Genomic DNA, 22,224 nt, shown 5'->3' with positions numbered 1-22,224 from the left:
TCAGTAACTAGAAAACTAAAATTTGACATACCAACAAATTTACTCAATATTGATGTAACTATACAAAATTTAAATGCAACTGTTACAGAATTTGGCCTTTGTAAACTTGCTTACACATCAACAAAGTTACTTTTTGCTTATCTGTCCTAACCTGTGAAGTGTTGCACCAACAGACCTCTCCCATAGCTTTTTACTATTGTAAATAGATGATTCCTCCCCTTAAGACAAGGTGAAAAAAAAACAAGTTCTAACCCAGAAGACGAAAAAAAAACACATTAGCATTAACTGAAAATTATCAAATTCTAATGTTTCAGCAGATGTAATACCAGAAATATGTTATGGGTAACTCTAAAGAGTTACCCATAGAGATTTACCCAAAGAGACTTAAAAGTCTCTTACCTAACTAGTACCATAGGAAGTTACAGTGTTGACTGAAAGAACACACAGGTTTTTCATGAGACTTTGTTTCAAAGGGTCTCAAAATTCTGACAGATTTTTGGTCAAGTTATTTCCATTAAAAAGTACTGATTTCAAAAAGTAGTGACTTCAAAACTGCCACACAAATGAAACAACGGTCCACAAAACTTTCTCCTTTCCTTCTGAAGGTTTTACAATGCGCTGTAATAATTAACCCATCTTTTACTATTAAACTTAAATGGCCAATTGAAACAAATAGTTCTGAGACCGTTCTCCCACTACTGTTTAAGATTGGGGTGGCAGGTATAGGGGATAGTATTCATTTAGCCTTCTGAGCTTTCTGGGCAGACTTGGTGACCTTGCCAGCTCCAGCCGCTTTCTTGTCCACTGCTTTGATGACACCCAGAGCAACTGTCTGTCTCATGTCACGAACAGCAAAAATGGCCCAGAGGAGGGGGGTCAGAGAAGCTCTCAACACACATGGGTTTGCCAGGAACCATGTCAACGATGGCAGCATCACCAGATTTCAAAAACTTCAGGCCATCTTCCAGCTGTTTCCCAGAAGGATGATCAATCTTCTCCTTCAGCTCAGCAAATTTGCAAGCAATGTGATATGTGTGACAACCGAGCACAGGTGCATATCTGGCACTGATTTGGCCTGGATGGTTCAGGATAATCACCTGAGCCATGAAGCCAGCTGCTTCCATTGGTGGGTCATTTTGGCTGTCACCAGCCACACTGCCATGACGAACAACTTTGACAGACACATTCTTGACATTGAAGCCACATTGTTTCCAGAAAGAGCTTTACTCAAAGCTTCATGGTGCATCTCAACAGGCTTTACTTCAGTTGTAATACTAAAGAGCAAAGGTGACCACCATGCAGGTTTGAGAACAGCTGTCTCCACTCGGCCCACAGGGATATTACCAATACAACAAATTTTGTAGATATCCTGGAGGGGTAGGCACAAAGGTTTGTCAGTTGGACGAGTTGGTGGCAGGATGCAATCCAGAGCTTCAAGTGACATGGTTCCACTGGCCTTGCCATTTTTACAGGTGACTTTCCATCCCTTGAGCTCAGGCATGTTAGCACTTGGCTCCAGCATGTTGTCACCATTCCAATCAGAAATTGGCACAAATTCTACTGTGTCAGGGCTGTAGCCAATTTTCTTAATGTAGGTGCTGACTTCCTGAATGATTTCCTCGTATCTCTTCTGGATGTAAGGTGGCTCAGTGGAATCCATTTTGTTAACATCAACAGTTAGTTGTTTCACACCCAGTGTGTAAGCCAGAAAAGCATGCTCATGGCTCTGCCTATTCTTGGAAACACCTGCTTCACATTCACCAACCCCAGCAGCAACAAGCAGGACTGCCCAGTCAGCCTGAGATGTGCCTGTAATCGTGTTTTTGATAAATCTCTGTGTCCTGGGCCATTAGTAATGGTCACATAACACTCGCTGGTCTCAAATTTCACAGGGAGATATCAGTGGTGATCCCACGCTCACAGTCAGCTTTCAGTTTATCCAAGATCCAGGCATACTTGAAGGAACCCTTTCCCATCTCAGCAGCCTCCTTCTCAAATGTTTCAATGGTTCTTTTGTCGATCCCACCACATTTGTAGATCAGATGACCAGTAGTGGTAGACCTGCTGGAATCTATGTGTTTCATGACAATGATGTTGATGTGTGTCTTTTCCTTTACTGTTTTGGATTAGATTTAGAGGTGTGTTTCATGACACCTGTATTCTGGTGACAAACCCGTTGTGAAAAAGCTTTCTTGCAACCTTTTCCTTTCAGCTTATTTGTTACTTTGAATCTCAAATGTGTCTCTTGTAGACAGTATATAGTTGGATAATTTTTAAAAATATGGTCAACCACTCTTTACCTTTTGGATTGTTTAATCCATTCATATTTAACATTGTTAGGTATAGTTAGATTTATGTCTGCCATTTTACTTTTTGTTTCATATGTCTCATATATTTTTTGTTCCGCTATACATCCATTACTGGTTTATTTTGCACTAAATGAATATTTTCTAGTGGAACAACATTTTGCTTTAATGATTTTTCCACTATATTTTTACTTATTTCCTTAATAGCTCCTCTAGGGCTTACAACATACATCTTAAATTACCAGAATCTACTTCAGCTATATACTACGTAAGTACAGTGAGATATAGAATCATTACTTATAAATATCTCTATAATTTCTACTAATTTTTGCTATCATTGTTGTACATAATATATCTGAATATGTTACAACCCTACAATACATTATTATAAGTAAGTGTTTTTTCAGTCAATTCATTTTTTAATTGAGATATAATTGACATATAAAATTATATTAGCCTCAGGTATATGGTGTAACTATTTGATATTTGTATGTATTGCTAAATGATCTCCGCAATAACTTTTTATATAATTTTATATCTATTAAAGAATCTTAGAAAAAAAAGAACAAGTGAATATTTATAGAGTTTGTTATATTTACCTTATCATTTATCCTTCATGATTCTCCATTTTTATTTTGGATTAGAATTACCATGTGCTGTCATTTCATTACTTCAATACAGCATTGCTCTCATTCACTTCCTTTGTACTGATATTGTCAAATATATTATCTTTCTGTATGTTAGAAACCCAACAATACAATTTGAGTAATTCTTATGTCAGTTAAGAGCAGGAAGAAGAATAAAGCATTTATATAGCCTTTTAAAATTATATATTAACCTTCACTTGTGTTCTTTATTTCTGTAGATTAAAACATCAATCTGTGGTCACTTTCTGTCAGTCTGAAGAACTTCTTTAGGCATTTCTTGTAGGATATGTCTACTAGCAATGACATCTCAGTCTTTATTTTGGAATGTCATTAATTTGTGTTCATTTTGAAAGATATTATTTGTTACATATAATTCTTGGCTGACAGGTTTTTGTTTGTTTATTTGTTTGGTCTTAGCACTTTGAATAGGTCATTCCACTGCCTTTTAGCCTCCATGATTTTAATGAGAAATTGACTCCTAGTTTTACTAGGGCTTCTTGTATATGATGAGCTATTTTTCTCTTGCTACTGTCAAGATTATCTCTTTCAGTATTTTTATTATAATGCATCTGGGTGTGAATCTCTTTGTGGAGTTTGTTGAGTTTCTTGAATGTATAGAATTAACATTATTCACCAAATTAGGGAAGTCTACAGGCATTATTTTGTCAAAGGTATTTCTCTGCTTCTTTATTCCATTCTCCTTATACTCTTATTATGTGTATGTTGGTGTGTTTAAGGATGTCTCACATTTCTCTGATGGTGTTCAATTTTCCTCATTCTCTTTGTTTTTCAAGTTGTGCAATCCTATTGATTTATCTTCGAGTTTCTTTATTCTTTTCTCTGACAGGTGAAATCTATTGTTGAGAATCTCTAGTGAATTTCTCATTTCAGTAATTATACATTTTAACTCCAGAATTTTCATTTGGTTCTTTGTTTTAATTTCTAATTATTTATTGATGTTCTCTGTTTGATGAGGCATTGCTATTATAGATCTTATTCATATTTTAAGCATGGTTTATGTCTCATAATATTTTGTTGAAAACTAATTAAATTTATTGAGACATGTTTTATGGTCTAACATATGGTCTGTCCTGGAGAATATTCCACGTGCATTTGCAAAGAATGTGTCCCATTGTCAGATGGGGTACTATAGATGTCATGTAAAAACTATATAAACATCTCAATAGATGCAGAAAAATCATGGGGTAAAAATTCAGTGCCCTTCTATAATAAAATTAAAACAAACAAACAAATAAATAAATAAATAAAATGAATAAAAACTAGTTATAGGAGGGAAATTCCTCAGCCTAAAAAAGGGACTTGTATGAAAACCCCATTTCTAGCATCAAAGGGGAAATTTAAAAAAAAAAAAAAACAATTTAAATTAAAATCACATCAAAAATAATAATTTGGGGAATAAATTTAACAAAAGGAATGCAAGAATATACTGTGCACTGACACTATAAACATCATTGAAAAAAATTAAAGATGACCTAAATAAATGTGTGTATTAGGACAATCCATAGAGACAGAATGTAGATAAGTGTTTTCCAGGGGCTTATGTGGATGGCATGTGTTGTGTGATTGCTAAAGTTTATGGGTTTCTTTTTTTGGGTGATGAAAACATTCTGAAATTAGGGGTAGTGGTCATACAACTTTGTGAATATACTGAAATCCACTGATTGTACACTTCAAAAGTATGACTTTATGGTTTATGAATTAAATCTCAATACAACTTTCAACAATAAACAAAACCTGAATATGAATAGAGAGTGCATTCGAAGAAAGCATAACTCAACAAACAATAGCCCCTTCTTTTGGTACATAAAAAGCTACATTCTCTAATACTAGGACCCTACAAATATCCATAATGTTGATTCTTGCATAGACTTGATCACGGTAGAAGAATCTTGAGCTCTGAGCTTTGGACTGCGCTTCCAAGAAAAATCACAGGATTTTTCAAGGACATTAAACCATCAACTGACCTTCAAGAACTTCTTCAGCTCTCAACACCGTGAGTGGATCTATTTCTGATCACAAAAATGGGTTCCAACAATATTTGCACCCATATTTTTAAAAATGTAATAATAATTATCTGATATCTTTGAGTAAGAAGTCAGATGCAGGGTACATTTTTGACCAGAGGTCAGAAAGACATGTACTATAAACAGAGAAAGATTACAAAGAAGCATTTGCAAATGTAAGGGGAAGAGAAAGAAATAAATGAGTAAACTTATAAATAAAATAAGTTCAGAGTGATAAGTGCTCCCCAAAAAATAAAAGAAGAGAACGTGCTAAGAAATAGCTTACATTTGGTATGCAATTTTGGTTTGGGTGATTAAGGAAAATCTTTTTTAGCAAATACCATTTGAACTGAGATTACAATAAAAGAAAACAGTCTTTTGAAACTTTGGGAGAAGAGCATTCCAGGAAGAGGAGCAGCAATTTAAAAATCCTTTAGTAGGAAGGAGCTTGGAGATGAGTGACCAGGACCATGGCAAATGAAGCTGCTGTATAGTTGGCGAGTGAAGAGTGCTATTAAAAAAGGTATAGAGGATTTCCTGGTCAAAATGGTAGAGTAGATAAATGCTGTGCTCACCTCCTTTCATAACCATGTCAAAATTACAACTAAACTACAGAACAACCATCATTGAGAATCATCTGAAGTTTAGCTGAACCAAAGTTCTGCAACTAAGGACATACAGAAGAATCCAACTTGAGACTGGTAAGAGGAGCAGAGACACAGAACGAGCTGGTCCCACACCTGTGTATAGTGGTTAAAAATCAGGAGGGATGTCTTGGTTCATAACCCCCCACACACACACACACGGAAGAGCAAGGGGTCACAGGTTCACACCAGGCTCCCCAGCCCAAACAGACGTCCATGCTGGGGAGATAACTCCCACTAACTTCTGCTGTAAAAACCAGTGGTAGATGAGGGTAAAAGGGATCAAATGTATGGTGATGGAAGGAGAACTGACTCTGGGTGTTAAACACACAACATGATATATAGATGATGTATTACAAAATTGTACACTTGAAACCTATGTAACTTTACTAACAATTGTCACCCCAGTAAACTTTAATTAAAAAAAAAAAGAAGAAGAAAGAATACCAGTGGAGATTGACTGAATGAGATGGAGTCTACTGCAATCCCAGGTGATCCTCTTAAATGGGATGCACATAGACTTAGTTGCTGATGGACTCACTTGCTCTGAGCTCTACAGCTGGGGCAGCAGCTCAAAAGGCAGCAGGGACATACAGGAAGGAACTCAATTGTCTGGTTCTAGGGCAAGAGCAGGAATGGCAGCTTTCTCCCAGATAAAACTACCAGCAGAATCCATTATTTCGTTGTTGAGCCCTACCCACTTCCAGCATGCAGATGTCAGCAACCTCCATATCTGAGTCTACATCAACCTGGCTAACACCATTTGTTTGCCCTGCCTTGGTGATTCCCAGAGACCCCACCCCACCAATCTTTTGGGGGCATCCAAGCTGCTTCCAGTGACATTTCCATACAAGTGGCCAGTCTTGGACCATGCTTTGGACTCTCCTAAAATCTCTCAAATGTTCACAAAGCCCAAACAAGCAGCATCTGGCTTGTGTGTGTCTAAGACCTCTTAAAGAGTGATAAGCCTAACACTAGCTGCAGCTGGCCTTGATTCCCAACTTGGATTCTTGAAGCACCTCTAAGCACAGTGTGAGTGGTGGCCATCTATGGGTTGTTTTGTGGCTGGTGCCAGGTGGCCCCAGGCAGGGCACAGGCTGTGGTTGAACCAAGCCTGGGGCAGAGCCCCTCCTGGGAGACCATGGGGCTGGCATGGCTGGTAGCCAGCTTCAACCAAGACAGAGCATCACTGGCTGCCTCCAAGGATGACACACCCAAAGAGCAGATTGGGCAGGCACCAGAGCCCTCCTAAAGTGAATCCTGCTGCATGATGTGTCAGCCCTGGCACAATAGTTTCTCCACTGTAATTATGGCCCATCCTCCCAACCAATCAGCCTGAGGGTCAATATCTCCCATTGACATTCAGTCATGAACAAGAGCGCAACTACAATAGGAGGGCACACACAATGCACACAAGGGGCACTCCTAGAGTACCCACTCAAGTGACCAGTGAGACTGCACCTATGGGGCCCCCCAGGACACCTACTACTTAAGGCCACTCTACTAAGACCAGGAGATATAGCAGCCCCACCTAAAACATGGTAATAAACACAGAGATGCAGGCAAATGGTCAGACAAAGAAACATGTCCCAAATGAAAGAACAGAACAAAGTTCCAGAAAAAGAACTAAACAAAATGGAGACAAGCAATCTACCAAATGCAGAGTTCAAAACAGTAGTTATAAGTATGCTCAATTATCTCAGGGAGAACTTCAATAAAGAGATAGGAAACATAAAAATGGAGATGAAAAATATGAAAAAAGAATCGGTCAGAAATTAAGAACACAATAACTGAAATGAAGAATACATTACAGGGAATCAACAGTAGATTAGATGAAGCAGAGGATCGAATCAGCAATTTAGAAGACAAGGTAGCAGAAAACACCAAGCAAAACAGCAAAAAGAAAAAAGAATCCGAAAAAATGAGGATATTTTAAGGGACTCCTGAGACAACATCAAGGATACCAACGTTTGCATCATGAAGTACCAGAAGGAGAAGAGAGGGAATAAGGAATTGAGAACCTATTTGAAGAAATAATGATGCAAAACTTCCCTAACCTGGCAAAAGAAATAGATATACAAGCCCAGGAAATGAAGAGAGTCCCAAATAAGATGAATCCAAAGAGCCCCACACCAAGACACATAATTAAATAATTAAAATGTCAAATGTTAAAGACAAAGAAAGAATCTAAAAGCAGCAAGAGAAAAGCAGTTTGTTACCTACCAGAGAGATCCCATAAGACTATCGACTGATTTCTCAACAGAAATTTTATAGGCCAGAAGGAATTGGATAAAATAGTCAAAGTGATGAAAAGTAAGGACCTACAAACAAGACTACCCAGCAAAGCTATCATTTAGATTGGAAGGACAGATACAGAGCTTCCCAGATAAGATAAAACTAAAGGAGTTCATCACCACGAAACCAGTATTTCTAATAAGAAATTTTAGACGGACTTCTTTAATATGGAAAAAAAAAGATTAAAAATATGAATAGTTAAATGGTTACATTAGATTGGTGCGAAAGTAATTGTGGTTTAAAAGGTTAAAAACAAGTGCAAAAACTGCAATTACTTTTGTGCCAACCTAATAACTATATATCTATCAACAATTACTTTAAATGTAAATGGATTAAATGCTCCAATTAAAAGATAGTGTGACTGAATGGATAACAAAACAAGACCCTCACATATGCTGCCTTCAAGAGACACACTTTAGATTGAAATACACACACAGACTAAAATTAAAGGGATGCCAAAATATATTTCATGAAAATGGAAATAGGAAAAAAAGTTGGGGTAACAATACTTATACTAGACAAAATAGACTTTAAAACAAAGGCTAGAACAAGAGACAAAGAAGGACCCAGTAATCCCACTTCTCTATATGTATCTGAAGAAAACAAAAACAGTACTTCAAGGGGACATGTGCATCCATACGTTCATTGCAGCATTGTTTATAATGGCCAAGATGTGGAGGCAGCCTGGGTGTTCATTGATGGATGAATAGATAAAGAGTAGGCGGTATATGATGGAATATTGCTCTGACATGGAAAGGATTGGGTTCTTGCTATCTGTGATGGCATGGATGGATCTGGAGGGTATTGTTCTGAGTGGAGTGTGTCAGATAGAGAAAGATATGTATAATGTGAGTTTGCTTATATGTGGAATCTAAAGAGCAAAAGAAACAAATAAAATAAAAACAAACTCATAGATACAGAGAACATTCTGATGGTTGCCTGATAGGAGGGAAATTGGTGGGTGGGGGGGTGTAAGTGAAAAAGTGGAAGGGATTAATAAGTACAAATTGGTTGTTACACAGTAGTCATGGAGATGTAGATTACAGCATAAGGAATATAGTCAATAATATTATAATAACTATGTATGGTGTCAGATGGGTACTAGATTTATCAGGGTGATAGATATGAGGGGGGTTGGAGGGCAGGGTAAAAAATGTCAAGAGATTTAAAAATACAAATTGGTAGCTATATAATAGTCATGTGATTGTATAGTAAAGCTTAGGGAATATAGTCAATAATATGGTAATAACTATGTATAGTGCCAGGTGGGTCCTAGACTAGTCAGGGGGATCACTTCCTAAATCATATAAATGTCTAACTACTATGCTGTACACCTGAAATTAATATAAAATAATATTGAATGTCAACTGTAATTGAAAAATTAAAAAATAAATTAAAAAAAGAAATTGTATAGAAGTAAATAGTGATAGTTAATGCAGAGTATTGAAGGCCATGTTAGAAGTTTGAATTTATTCTGCTTGCAAGAGAAAGTAATTATATGGTTTTAAGTATAAGAGTATGGTGATCTTATTTATGTTTTGAAAAATGCCAGAAGCATATAGAGACAATCTTTTCTAAAGTGGATGTTTTATATGACAATGGAATATTTGAAATTCAATGAAGAAAGGAGTTATAAACTCAAATTAATGTCAATGATACAATTTAAAATTTATTGTGTCTCAACAGAGAAACTTTGTTTTTATACAAGTCAGTGGCTGTTACAGTGAGGTTTGGAGGTAAAAAAAAAAAATCAATATTTTCTATTTCATGAGTAATTTTTTTTAGTTTTGAAAATAGATATACATTTAAATTTTTATGATCATATATTTGAAATAATGGTGCTTCATATACTACTTAATGTCAATTTCACTATAACTTGGAACTGATAGTACTTAGAACAGATGCAAAATATAACTATGGTACCAATAGATATCCTCTTTGTACTGTTTGGGAAAATGCTGGAAATATAATCTGGGAGGATAGAATTTAAGCAGGCCTGAAACAATCCTATTTGACCTAGTCAGATGCCAGTGACTCTTGGGTTCACCTTTTGATTCAACCCAGCTTACTGTAGTTGCCAAATATGTGCTGGAATAATTTGTATTAGCTCCCAAGCATGTAAGTTGTTTAGAGACAGTTATTTCCAGGGAAAATGCATTTGTATTTTGACACGGTTTATTTGGAGCTCCCACCTGACTGCATCACACCAGCAAATTATTGACACGTAAAACTATGACTATGTGGCTCTCAGAACAGTTTAGGATGTCTATAGGGTATAAAAACACCCTATGCTTCTCCTAGAAATGCCTTGATTGAATTTCTCAAATGACCCCTTGAATTCTGATATTAGATGTTATTATCAAAAGTGGGTACCTTCATGGGGACTTGAATACAAGAGGATATTGACCCTACAAAGGGAAAGAATTCTTTTGTGTTTGTTTTATATAGCCATCTTCATGCAGCTATGTTTGAGTGTCTTTTACTTACATTAAAGAAATGTGTATCCTTTGGCAAGGTCTCTAGGTACCATAACGCTACTTCAATCACACAACATCTTGCTTAATATCTGAATCCCTCTAATTAGAACAGAACGCCTTGTTTAACTTAGGTTTGTTTAAATAGGCATAAGGTATCAGTTAAAATATGCTGTGAGTACATTCCTGAATATCTGCAAGTAAGAAAAATATTAAATTCTTATTTCTCATTGGCAGAACATTAAATACTTGAGCTTATTTATATTCTAATAAAAGTTATTGATATATTATAATATGTCATATTATAATAGACATATAATAAAAATTATTGAATCTGATGGAAGTGTGGGTGTGGTAAAATACTTTTCATCCCACCTTTCTAAGTTCTTCTGGCTGGAATAATAATCACATCAGCATGAGACAGATTGGCAGGAGAAAATGCCCAAATGTATTATGTTTATACATATGGGGAATCCATAAGAATATGGGACTGAGGACAAATTGGAGAGTTGAGGCTTATATGCCATTTCTGGGCTAAGGAGAAAGTGGGGGTTTGTGGTTTGTGACTTCAAAAGGCAGGAAAACAATTCATATAGAGATGGAAAAGCAAATGTTTGGTAAATAGATGTTTGCTGGGCCATCTTTAACAATGGGACTGAAAGGAGACTTTGATCAAAGGACCTTGCTAGGTTCCTCCCTGTCTATTACATGCTATAATAGTTCACATTCAACTATTATTATCTCTGATGACATCCCCTGTCCTGGAGCAGATCCTCTCTCTAAATTCTTTCAGGCAGTAAAGGGGAAGGTCAGAGGTTTTTCCTGATCTTTTGTTTCTTGAAAATAACCAGCTCAAAATAATCAATATCCCTAAAGGCATATTTTGGGGTTGCAAATTCTGCTACCCCTCAAAAGTATACTTAATACCTGTGCTTAAGACTTACTTGCTTCAAGGTCATTAATATTTGAGGCTAAGGACAAGAATATCAAGGTTAAAAATTCCCTAAGCAGTTGTCAGTTTCAAAATATCCTACAGCAGATGCCAATGTGTGTATTTACTTTGCTCAGCTCCAATTTTCAAGTGCTTGGTGAAAGCTGCTGTCTTTGAGAAAACCATTTCGATCTGAGCTGAAGGCTGCTAGGAAGGGAATTAGGTAACGGGTATTTTTCATAGTTATGTTTCCCATCCCATGTGTTTTTACAGTGTGAATAACACTGTTCCCACCTCTTGAATCTTGGTGGACACTTACGACTGCCCCAAAATAGTGGAAGTGATGCTATTTGACTTGCAAGATGAGTTCATAAAAAGATATAGCTTCCACCAGGGGTGCATGTGCTTTCTCTCTCTGTTTCTCTCTCTCTTTCTGGATACTTGCTTTGGGGAACCAAGTGGAGAGGTCATATTTGTCAGTTTTAACCAACAGGCCTAGCTAAGATTTCAGTCACCAGCCAGCATCTACCACCAGACATGTGACTGAGTGACACTTTAGAATGTTCCAGCCCCTAGACTTTAAGTAAACCCAACTGATGCCAAGTAGAACACAGATGTCTTCCTCATCAGCCCCAACCAAAATGGTAGATTCATGAACAAAATAAATGCTGTCATTGTTTTAAGACACTAATTTTAGAGATAACTTTTTACAGAGCCGTAGTAACTCGAACAATTCCAGACTTGTATATCCAACTGCCTACTTGTCAAATACAATTTTAATACGGCGAAAACCAAATTCCTCTTTATCTTTCCCTCACACCTGTTATCCCAGCAGTCTGCCCTATCTCAGCAAATAGAAACTTTATTCTTCTGGTTTCTCAAACCATAAGCCAGATTCATCTTTGAGTCCTCTCTCCGCATCTATCTTCATGCTATATCCCAAATATGATTATTTTCCCCACCCCTTCCACTTCCACCTGGTACAAGCCATCATTTCTCATTGGGTTACTGCAGTAGCCTTCTAAATGGTCTTCCTGTTTCATCCCTCAACCATCTGCACCTTCATCTCCACACAGACTCCATACAAATGTTTTTAAAATCTGTCTATTTTTGTCATTTGACTGCTTACTCTGAGTAAGTATCAAGGTCTTTAAAATAGGTCCTCAGTTTACTTTCTCTCCTCATAGCCTCACATTGTCCTCCTTGCTCACTCAGCACCAGTTACACTGGCTCCCTGGTTATTTCATGATTGCACCAGGTACTTACTTGTCTTTGATGTTTTTGCTGCCTGGAATCCTCTTTGATGATTTATCACATTACTTATTGGCTCACTTCCATCTGCACAAATATCATCCCTTCAGAGAAGTCTGCCTTGACCACATTATTATGTTAGCCTGTTTTATTTTCTATTTATTACTTAATAACATCGCACATCATTACTCATTATATATTTGTTTAGTCTCTTAATACCCACTAGAATATACCCAGCTCTCTTAACGTTTTTTCTAAAGTAAGGAAGAGGATGCTGCTGAATTTCTCTAAGGGTCATTCATTTTACCTTTTATTGTGAAACTGCTGTGTGCTAAGCACTTATGTCTTGACCAGGGAGGTGCTGAGAAAACACAGTTAAGATATTTTGAAACCGAGGACACTATAAACAAGTGCAATGGAATGAAACTGGTCCTATGATAGAATTTTTGAAGGAACACAAACAGGAACACAAAGGAAGAAGTTGTAGATTCTATTTGGAGAAGGGATTTTAAGGAAACTTCATATGGAGTCTTGAAAGATGAGCAGTTTGTCAGATAAATGGGAAAGGCAGTATTGGGAGTACAAGAGTGCATTCCACGCTGTAAGAACAACATGAACAAAAAAGGATGCCTGGGTAAAAGAGTTTAGCCTATTCTGGGCCTGAATACCGCTTATTCAGCTTGTGTAAAATGTAGGGTTATATGAAAGAGGAGGCTGAAGAGGTAAGGTAAGCAGCGGACAATTTGTGACAGGCCTTTTATGACATATTTGCTTGGACATTATTGTGTAGTAAATAAAGATCCTACAAGGGTTTTACGCATAGCTTTTCCTTTTCTAAAATTCTTAATGGCAAAAGATGTGACTGAAGAAATAGGTCAGCCCATTTTCCTGTGTTCTAGCCACATAGCACAGAGTTTCCAGAGACACAAAAATGCTCCTCTCAAATAGTTTTCTAAGGAAGAAATTAGACCAGCTGAATCAATTAAGTCTAATCAGCTATGGTCATAAGTTACACTGTATTTTCTGTTAAAACAAAACATGCAATCCTTTTTATGGGGTTAATGTTGTGAAAAAGCTGCTAAGTACTTCTTTAAAAGAAGAAATGATTAAATGTCAAAATTACCTACTTTACAAGGAGAGAAAATGTCAAGAATAGTGGAGTTGCTAACTAAATTATGATAGGGTACTATGTATTCATTAAAAAAGGTGATTATAAAGACGATATAATGGTAAAGAAAAATAGCTTTGTATATAATACTAATTTAAAAAAAAATGGAATTCAGAATTGCATTTACCATAGGATTTCAACTAAATAAGAAAAAAAAAAAGAAAATCTACTGTGATAGCCAGGCTCCACTATGGCCCCCAGTGATATTGCCTCCTGGTATTTATGCCCTGTATCATCACTTCCTACATTGAATAGGGCTGACTCATGTAACTAATATGATATTACGGAAATGACAATGTGTGAGTTCTAAGGCTAGGTCATAAAAGGTGTTATAGGTTCTGTTTTACTTTCTCTTTGATTACTCATTGAGAGAAGCCAGCCAGCCCGCCCATCCATGAGGATACTGTAGCAGTCATATGGAGAGGTCCACATTATGAGCAAAATTGAAGCTGCTTCTGCCTGCATCCAGCAAGGACTTACCAACCATGTTCATGAGCCTTGGAATCAGATCCTCCAATTGTAGTCCATTCTTCAGATGACTGTAACCTAAGCTGATATTTCTACTGTGTTGGAAGGAAAATGTTTCCTCTAACAACTTAGGTCTAAGTGGTAGTGATGGCAGTGGTGTGGCTGTGAATAAATTGACAACAATCAGATTACCAAAAGTTTATTTCACATACATATGGGAGCGCTTTACAAGGAGTGGTTCCCCAGAAAACTAGGAGTAAGTGTTTATATATCAGCTTAACAAATGGGAGTGAGGTGGGGCTTCAGTGGGGAAGTATGGAATGTTCTATTGGACTTTTTATTTTTTTACAAAACTTTTCATCCTGGTGCTAATGGGGAATCTGCTTTTTGGTTGGAAGTTTTCCTGGAGGGGGATTTATGGCAGTTTAATTCTCAGAAAGTCCTACTTTAATCATCATTCAAAGGAACATTCAGCTAATGCAGTTGTTTGTCCAAATTTTTTACTTTATAGTAGTTGTGGGGGAGGAAGAAACTTTCCTCCACCCTCAAGGTTCTTTTGTCTGGTCTAATACTCAAATAAACCTGAGATAGATTAACAAGATAAAATGATGAAATTTAATTACATGCATATGTATGAAAACCCCACATACATGAGAGAATCAGAAACCTCACATACATGAGAGGTTCAAAGACAGAAAGGGAACTTGAGGTATGTATGACATTCTGAGCTAGGGATGAGGTAAGATACCTTGGGACTTCAAAGAGAAATTGCAGGGGGAGCACATGTTCAGTAATTATTAGTTAGCCCTGCCAAATAGTTAGTAAAAAGTTATTTCTAGTGATAACTCTTATCATGAACAGGCCCCTACTTTAAATTGTTCTAAATACTTTGGGTGGAGAAGAAGTTTCTCTTGAGTCCAGTGTCTTGTCTTGGTTGCCTTTTGCTTAAAATAATCCTTTACCACTGAGACATACATTGGGGTGGCTCATTCTGAACCCCTGCATACTGTTCATGCCACTCTGATAGGTTATTGGTCCCTTCAACTGCAACATCATAAGACACCATGAGTCATTTGTATTCAGTCACTCTTGAACAGCTGACTCACAAACTGTATGAAATAAAATGTTCAGTGCTCCTCTTTTAAGCTCTTAAAACATGTTTTGGTATAACTTGTTATACAGCAATTGATAAGTAGTTCACCAGAGAATTTTATTTCCAACTTTTTTTATAATGTGATATTAATTTTATAGTGAAAAGTATGATGAAAGAATATTAACTATTTTATTTTGGTTAAAAAACTATGGTGCTAAGGTCTCTAAAGTAATGAAGACTATTGTTTGAAAGATTTAAAACTGTGAAATAGAGATGCAATAAAAAGCTTAGAGAACTGGACTTCATTAGACCAATCATTAACGAAATATTTGCATAAAACCACAAGGGACACCACAGCCAGTAAACCAACACCTCAAACAACAGGATAGGCTTCATGAAGAAGAGGGATATGTTCAAACAATTTAATGCAAAGATTTCTTTAATGTAGAATCCAAAAACATTACTATAAAAATGGAAAACAATACCATAAGATGTGTTTACCTGAAATACCAGATCACAGACTGCAGGAGACTTTTAAAGTATAAAATAATTCTGTTTTTCTCTTCTTCAGTTTAGCAGAGATTATGCCTCATCTAACTCTGACTACAGAAACAATAAAAGGAAGATTTGGGAATATCCTAAAACAAATCAATTATGTTTAGAATCAATAAGAGGGCTTTGGTAAACTGCTAAACTGTTGTACAATCATATTTTAAAGTATAAATAACTTTTATTAGTACCCTGTTTATCTGGGTATATCTAGTTCGTAAAAGTCTCATAACAGCCATACAAAACCAGCCACAAAAATGTCAGAGTATTGAAGGGGAATTCAGGATTATATCACTAAAAAAAGAAGTGACATAGAAAATGTATGCAGTAATTTGAAATAAGGAAATGAGGTGACTTGTATGACTTACTTTATTTTGCCTCTTTAAAAAGGAGAGCAAAACACTTCATTGGCATTTTATTTTCTTCTCTTAAAACAAGACATGAAAAAATGGAACTTTTTACATTACCTTGAATTTCATCAGCTGTTCTTGGCAAATTTAAAGATATGAATTGCATCAGGAACTCATTATGGCTCCAAAGGAAAGTTAGAACAGGGCATATGCAAAACTTAAAAAAAAAGAAAGAAAAAAAAGCCTTTGGCCTTTTTTTCTGAAATCTATTACCATAACTTAGAAATACTTGGTATTATTGAGCATTTATTATTTTCCAGTTAATGTAACAAGGGCTTCATTTATCTTATTAATTTATCTTTTAAACCCTAGAGATAAAACCGAGGGTCCTAAAGACTTTGATTAAATTTACTTTTTTTTAAATTTATTGGAGTGACAATTCTTAGTGAAATTACACAGATTTCAGGTGTACGATTCTGTATTACATCATCTATAAATCCCATTGTCAGTACTCATTCCATCACCATGTATTTGATCCCCCTTACACTCATGTCCCACCCCCACCACACTTACCCTCTGGTAACCACTAAACTATTGTCTGTGTCTATGAGTTTTTGTTTCTCATTTGTTTGTCTTGTTCTTTTGTTGTTTTTGGTTTATATACCACATATCAGTGAAATCACATGGTTCTCTGCTTTTTCTGTCTGACTTATTTCGTTCAGCATTACACTCTCAAGATCCATCCATGTTGTCACAAATGTTCCTATATCATCTTTTCTTACCGCCGAATAGTATTCCATTGTGTATATATACCACAACTTCTTTATCCATTCATCTATCGAAGGACATTTTGGTTGTTTCCATGTCTTGGCCACTGTAAACAAAGCTGCAATGAACGTTGGAGCACACGTGTCTTTATGTATAAATGTTTTCAGATTTTTTGGGTAGATACCCAGGAGAGGGATTGCTGGGTCATATAGTAATTCTATTCGTAATTTTTTGAGGAACCTCCACACTGCCTTCAATAACGGCTGTACCAGTCTGCATTCCCACCAACAGTGTATGAGGGTTCCTTTTTCTCCACAGCCTGTCCAACACTTGTTACTATTTGTCTTGTTGATGATAGCCATTCTGACTGGGGTGAGGTGATATCTCACTGTGGTTTTTATTTGCATTTCTCTGATAATTAGTGATGTTGAGCATTTTTTCATATGTCTATTTGCCATTTGTATGTCCTCTTTGGAGAAATGTCTCTTCAGGTCCTCTACCCATTTTTCAATTGGGTTGTTGTTTTGTTGTTGTTGAGTTTCATGAGTTCCTTGTATATTTTGGATATTAGCCCCTTATCGGAGGCACTGTTTGCAAAAATCTTCTCCCATTTATTTGGTAGACTCTTTATTTTGTCCATGGTTTCTTTTACTGTGCAGAAGCTTTTAAGTTTCATATAGTCCCATTCATTTATTTTAGCTTTTACTTCCATTGCCTTTGGAGTCAAATTTTTAAAATGCTTTTTGAACCCAAGGACCATAAATTTAGTACCTATGTTTTCTTCTATGCAGTTTATTGTTTCAGGTTTTATGCTTAAGTCTTTGATCCATTTTGAATCAATTTTGGTACATGGTGACAGATAGCAGTCTAGTTTCATTATTTTGCACGTGGCTCTCCAATTCTCCCAGCACCATTTATTGAAGAGGCTGTCTTTCCTCCATTGTATGTTTTTAGTTTCTTTGTCAAAAATTATCTGTCCATATTTATGTGGTTTTATTTCTGGGTTTTCAGTTCTATTCCATTGGTCTCTGTGTCTGTTTTTCTGCCTATACCATGCTGTTTTGATTATTGTAGCCGTGTAGTGCACGCTAAAGTCAGGGAGTGTGATACCTCCAGTATTGTTCTTTTTTCTTAAGATTGCTTTGGCTATTCAGGGTCTTTTGTGGTTCCAAACAAATCTGATGATTTTTTGTTCTGCTTCTTTAAAAAATGCCATTGGGATTTTGATGGGGATTGCATTTAATCTGTATATTGCTTTGGGTAATATGGCCATTTTGACTATGTTGATTCTTCCAATCCTAGAGCACGGGATGTCTTTCCATTTCTTTGTGTCTTCTTCAATTTCTTTCAAAAATGTCTTAAAGTTTTCAGCATATAGGTCTTTCACATCCTTGTTTAAGTTTTCTCCTAGGTATTTTATTCTTTTTGCTGCAATTGCAAAAGGAATTGTTTTTTTGTATTTCTTTTTATGAGATTTCATTGTTAGTATATAGGAAGGCAATGGACTTTTGTACGTTAATTTTTCAGCCACCAACTTTACTGTATTCGTTGATTGTTTCTAATAGCTTTTTGGTGGAGTCTTTAGGGTTTTCTATATATAGCATCATGTCATCTGCAAAGCGTGATAATTTAACTTCTTCAATCCCAATTTGGATACCTTTTATTTCTTTCTCTTGCCTAATTACTCTGGCAAGAACTTCCAACACTATGTTGAAAAGCAGAGGTGATAGGAGACAGCCCTGTCGTGTTCCTGAATGTAGAGCAAAGGGCTTGAGTTTTGCACCATTAATTATGTGATTAGCTGAGGGCTTGTCGTAGCTGGCCTTTATTATGTTAAGGCATTTTCCTTCTATACATATGTTATTAAGTGTTTTCATCATAAATCGATGTTGTATCTTGTTAAATGCTTTCTCTGCATCAATTGATATAATCATATGATTTTTGCCTTTATTTTGTTTATGTGATGTATCACATTGATGGATTTGCGGATGTTGAACCATCCTGTGCCCCGAGGATGAACCCCACTTGGTCATGATGAATAATCTTTTTAATGCATTGTTGCCTTTGATTTGCTAGAATTTTGTTTAGGATTTTTGCATCTGTATTCATCAGAGATATTGGTCTGTAGTTTTCTCCTTTCGTGTTGTCCTTACCGGGTGTGGTTATGAGGGTAATGTTGGCCTCATAAAATGAGTTAGGGAGTATTGTCTCTTCTTCAATTTTTTGGAAGAGTTTGAGCAGGATTGGTATTAGATTCTCTTTGAAGGTTTGGTAGAATTCACTAGTGAAGCCATCTGGTCCCGGACTTTTGCTTTTGCTAAGGTTTTGGATGACTGATTCAATTTCGTTACAGGTGATCGGTCTGTTTAGATTTTCCAGTTCTTCATGGTTCAGCCTTGGAAGGCTATGTGTTTCTAAGAAGTTGTCCATTTCTTCTAGGTTATTGAATTTAGTGGCATATAGTCCTTCATAGTATTCTTGGATGATCCTTTGTATTTCTGTGGTGTCCGTGATAACTTCCCATTTTTCATTTCTGATTTTGTTAATTAGTGTCTTCTCTCTTTTTATCTTAGTGAGTCTAGCCAAGGGTTTGTCAATTTTGTTAATCTTTTCAAAGAACCAGCTCTTTGTTACATTATTTTCTTCTATTGTCTTTTTGTTCTCTATTTCATTTAGTTCTGCTCTGATTTTTATTATTTCCTTTCTTCTGCTGACCTTGGGTTTCACTTGTTTTTCTTTTTCTAGTTCTTTAAGGTGTAACATGAGGTTATACATTTGGGATTTTTCTTGTTTCTTGAGCTAGGCCTGTAATGATATAAATTTCCCTCTTAAAACTGCTTGCGCTGCATCCCAAAAATTTTGGTAGGCTGTATTTTCATTGTCATTTGTTTCTATGTATCTTTTGATATCTCCTCTAATTTCTTCTTTGACCCAGTGATTCTTTAAAAGTATGTTGTTTAATCTCCATGTATTTGTGTTTGTTCCTGCTTTCTTTTTGCAGTTGATATCCAATTTCAAAGCGTTGTGATCAGAGAATATGATTGGTATGATTTCAATCTTCTTAAATTTGCTGAGGCTGATTTTATGTCCCAATATGTGGTCTATCCTTGAGAATATTCCATGTACACTAGAAAAGAATGTATAGTCTGATGTTTTAGGATGAAGTGCTCTATATATGTCAATTATGTCTGTTTCATCTAATGTGTCATTTAGGGCTGCAATTTCGTTATTTATTTTCTGTTTGGATGATATATCCATAGCTATCAATGATGCATTTAAGTCCCTTAGTATAATTGTGTTTTGGTCAATTTCTCCCTGTAGTTCTGTTAGTAGTTGCTTGGTATATTTCAGTGCTCCCTGATTGGGGGCATAAATATTGATGACTGTTGTATCTTCTTGTTGTATGGTCCCCTTTACCATTATGAAATGTCCATCTTTGTATCTTGTTATCTTTTTCACCCTGAAGTCTCTTTCATCTGATATCATTATGGCTACACCTGATTTTCTCTGGGTACCATTTGCTTGGAGTGTCAATTTCCACCCTTTCACTTTGAGTCTATATTTGTCCTTATAGCTGAGATGTGTCTCTTGGAGACAGCATATGGTTGGGTTTAATTTTTTGATCCAATCTGCTACTCTGTGACTTTTTATTGGTGAGTTCAGTCCATTTACATTTAGGGTGATTATTGATATGTGAGGATTTCCAATCATTCTATCTTTAGTTTTCTGGTAAGGCTGTGTCTCCATTGTTTCTTTGCCTTTCTGTTGTTGTCTATTATTGCTCTGTGGTGGTATTCTATGATGTTTCCCACTGTTTCTTCTTTTATTACAGTATATATTTCAGTTCTGAATTTGTTTTTTGAGTGGATACCCTTAAGTTTATGTAAAACAGACTTTGATATTTAGAGTATTCCATTTTCTTCAGCACGCTTACTTTCTCCTTCCCCATATTCCGGCACAGGCCGTTACTCTCCCCCTTTCTTATGTTTTGGTTGCCACAAATTGTCTCTGTAGATGGTGGTCGAATTTCCTCCTTTAGTATTTCTTGTAGTGCAGGTTGTATATTAGAAAATTCCCTCAGTTTCTGTATATCTGGAAAGATCTTTATTCCTCCTTCATATCTAAGGGATATCTTTGCTGGATATATTATTCTTGGCACATAATTTCTCTCTTTCAATAGTTTGAATATTTGGTACCACACCCTCCTGGCTTGTTGAGTTTCTGCTGAAAATTCTGATGATAATCTAATGGGCTTTCCTTTATAGGTTACCGTCTTCTTTTCCCTGACTTCCCTGACGATTCTTTCATTGTCGTTGTTTTTAGCCAGCTTCAATACAATGTGCCTTACAGAAGGCCTGTTGGGATTGAGGTAATTAGGTGTTCTATTTCATTCTTGGATTCGAGGATTCAGTTCTTTCCACAAGTTTGGGAAGTTCTCATCGACAATTTATTTGAGTATATTCTCTGTTCCCTTCTCCCTTTTTTCTCCTTCTGGTCTGCCCATTATTCTTATATTGCTCTTTCTGATGGCGTCAGAAAAGTTCTTGTAGAGTTCTTTCATTTCTTTTAAGTCTCAAGTCTCTTTCTTCTTCCATCTGTTTAATTTCCAGTTTCTATTTTCAATGTCACTGATTCTTTCCTCCATCTGGTCAACTCTACTACCTAAGCTGGTTATTTCATTCTTAATTTCTTCTATTGAGTTCTTAATCTCCTGAAATTCTATTTGGTTATTTTTTTAAATTTCAATCTCTTTCGTAAAATGTTCATGTTGTACTTTGATTTTGTGTCTGAGTTCACTAAACTGCCTGTCTGTGTTTTCTTGCATCTCGAGTTTTTTCAGAACTGCCATCTTGAATTCTCTGTCATTTAAGTCACATATTTCCATATCTTTAAGTTCATTTTCTGGAGACTTTTCACTTTCTTTCTGAGCTGTCTTGTTGCCTTGCCTATTCATGGCAATTACTGATTTATTATTTCTCTTCCTAGACATCTACAGGAGTGGGTTCTGCAACAGGTTGATAGAAAGAGGTCTTTCTTTTGTTTTCCAGTACTTGTTGGTAGAACGTTTTATTTTCTCTCCGACTACAGCCTATATTTCCTCTCTCACACTGTTGTGCTATGTTTTCTCTGCACTATTCCAGCTTCTCACACAATGGGGGTTTCCCTGGGAGACAGGCTTCTCCTCTGTTAATAGTTCACCTGGGTCACAGGGCGCAGTATCAGTGTGGGTATGGGGAGAGCTTTTGAAATTCCAAA

The 22,224-nt window shown here is 36.3% G+C and overlaps 1 pseudogene; it reads right to left on the bottom strand.

Moving 5' to 3' along the window:
- Positions 1 to 727: 727 nt before the first annotated feature.
- On the bottom strand, positions 728 to 11,507 carry LOC109438637 (elongation factor 1-alpha 1 pseudogene; annotated as a pseudogene).
- Between the last annotated feature and the right edge of the window lie 10,717 nt (positions 11,508 to 22,224).

This window comes from Rhinolophus sinicus, chromosome 18 (genome assembly GCF_057876585.1).
Source record: "Rhinolophus sinicus isolate RSI-liver-muscle chromosome 18, RSI-T2T, whole genome shotgun sequence".
NCBI lineage: Eukaryota > Metazoa > Chordata > Mammalia > Chiroptera > Rhinolophidae > Rhinolophus > Rhinolophus sinicus.
This window is presented reverse-complemented; position numbering and strand designations above follow the sequence as displayed.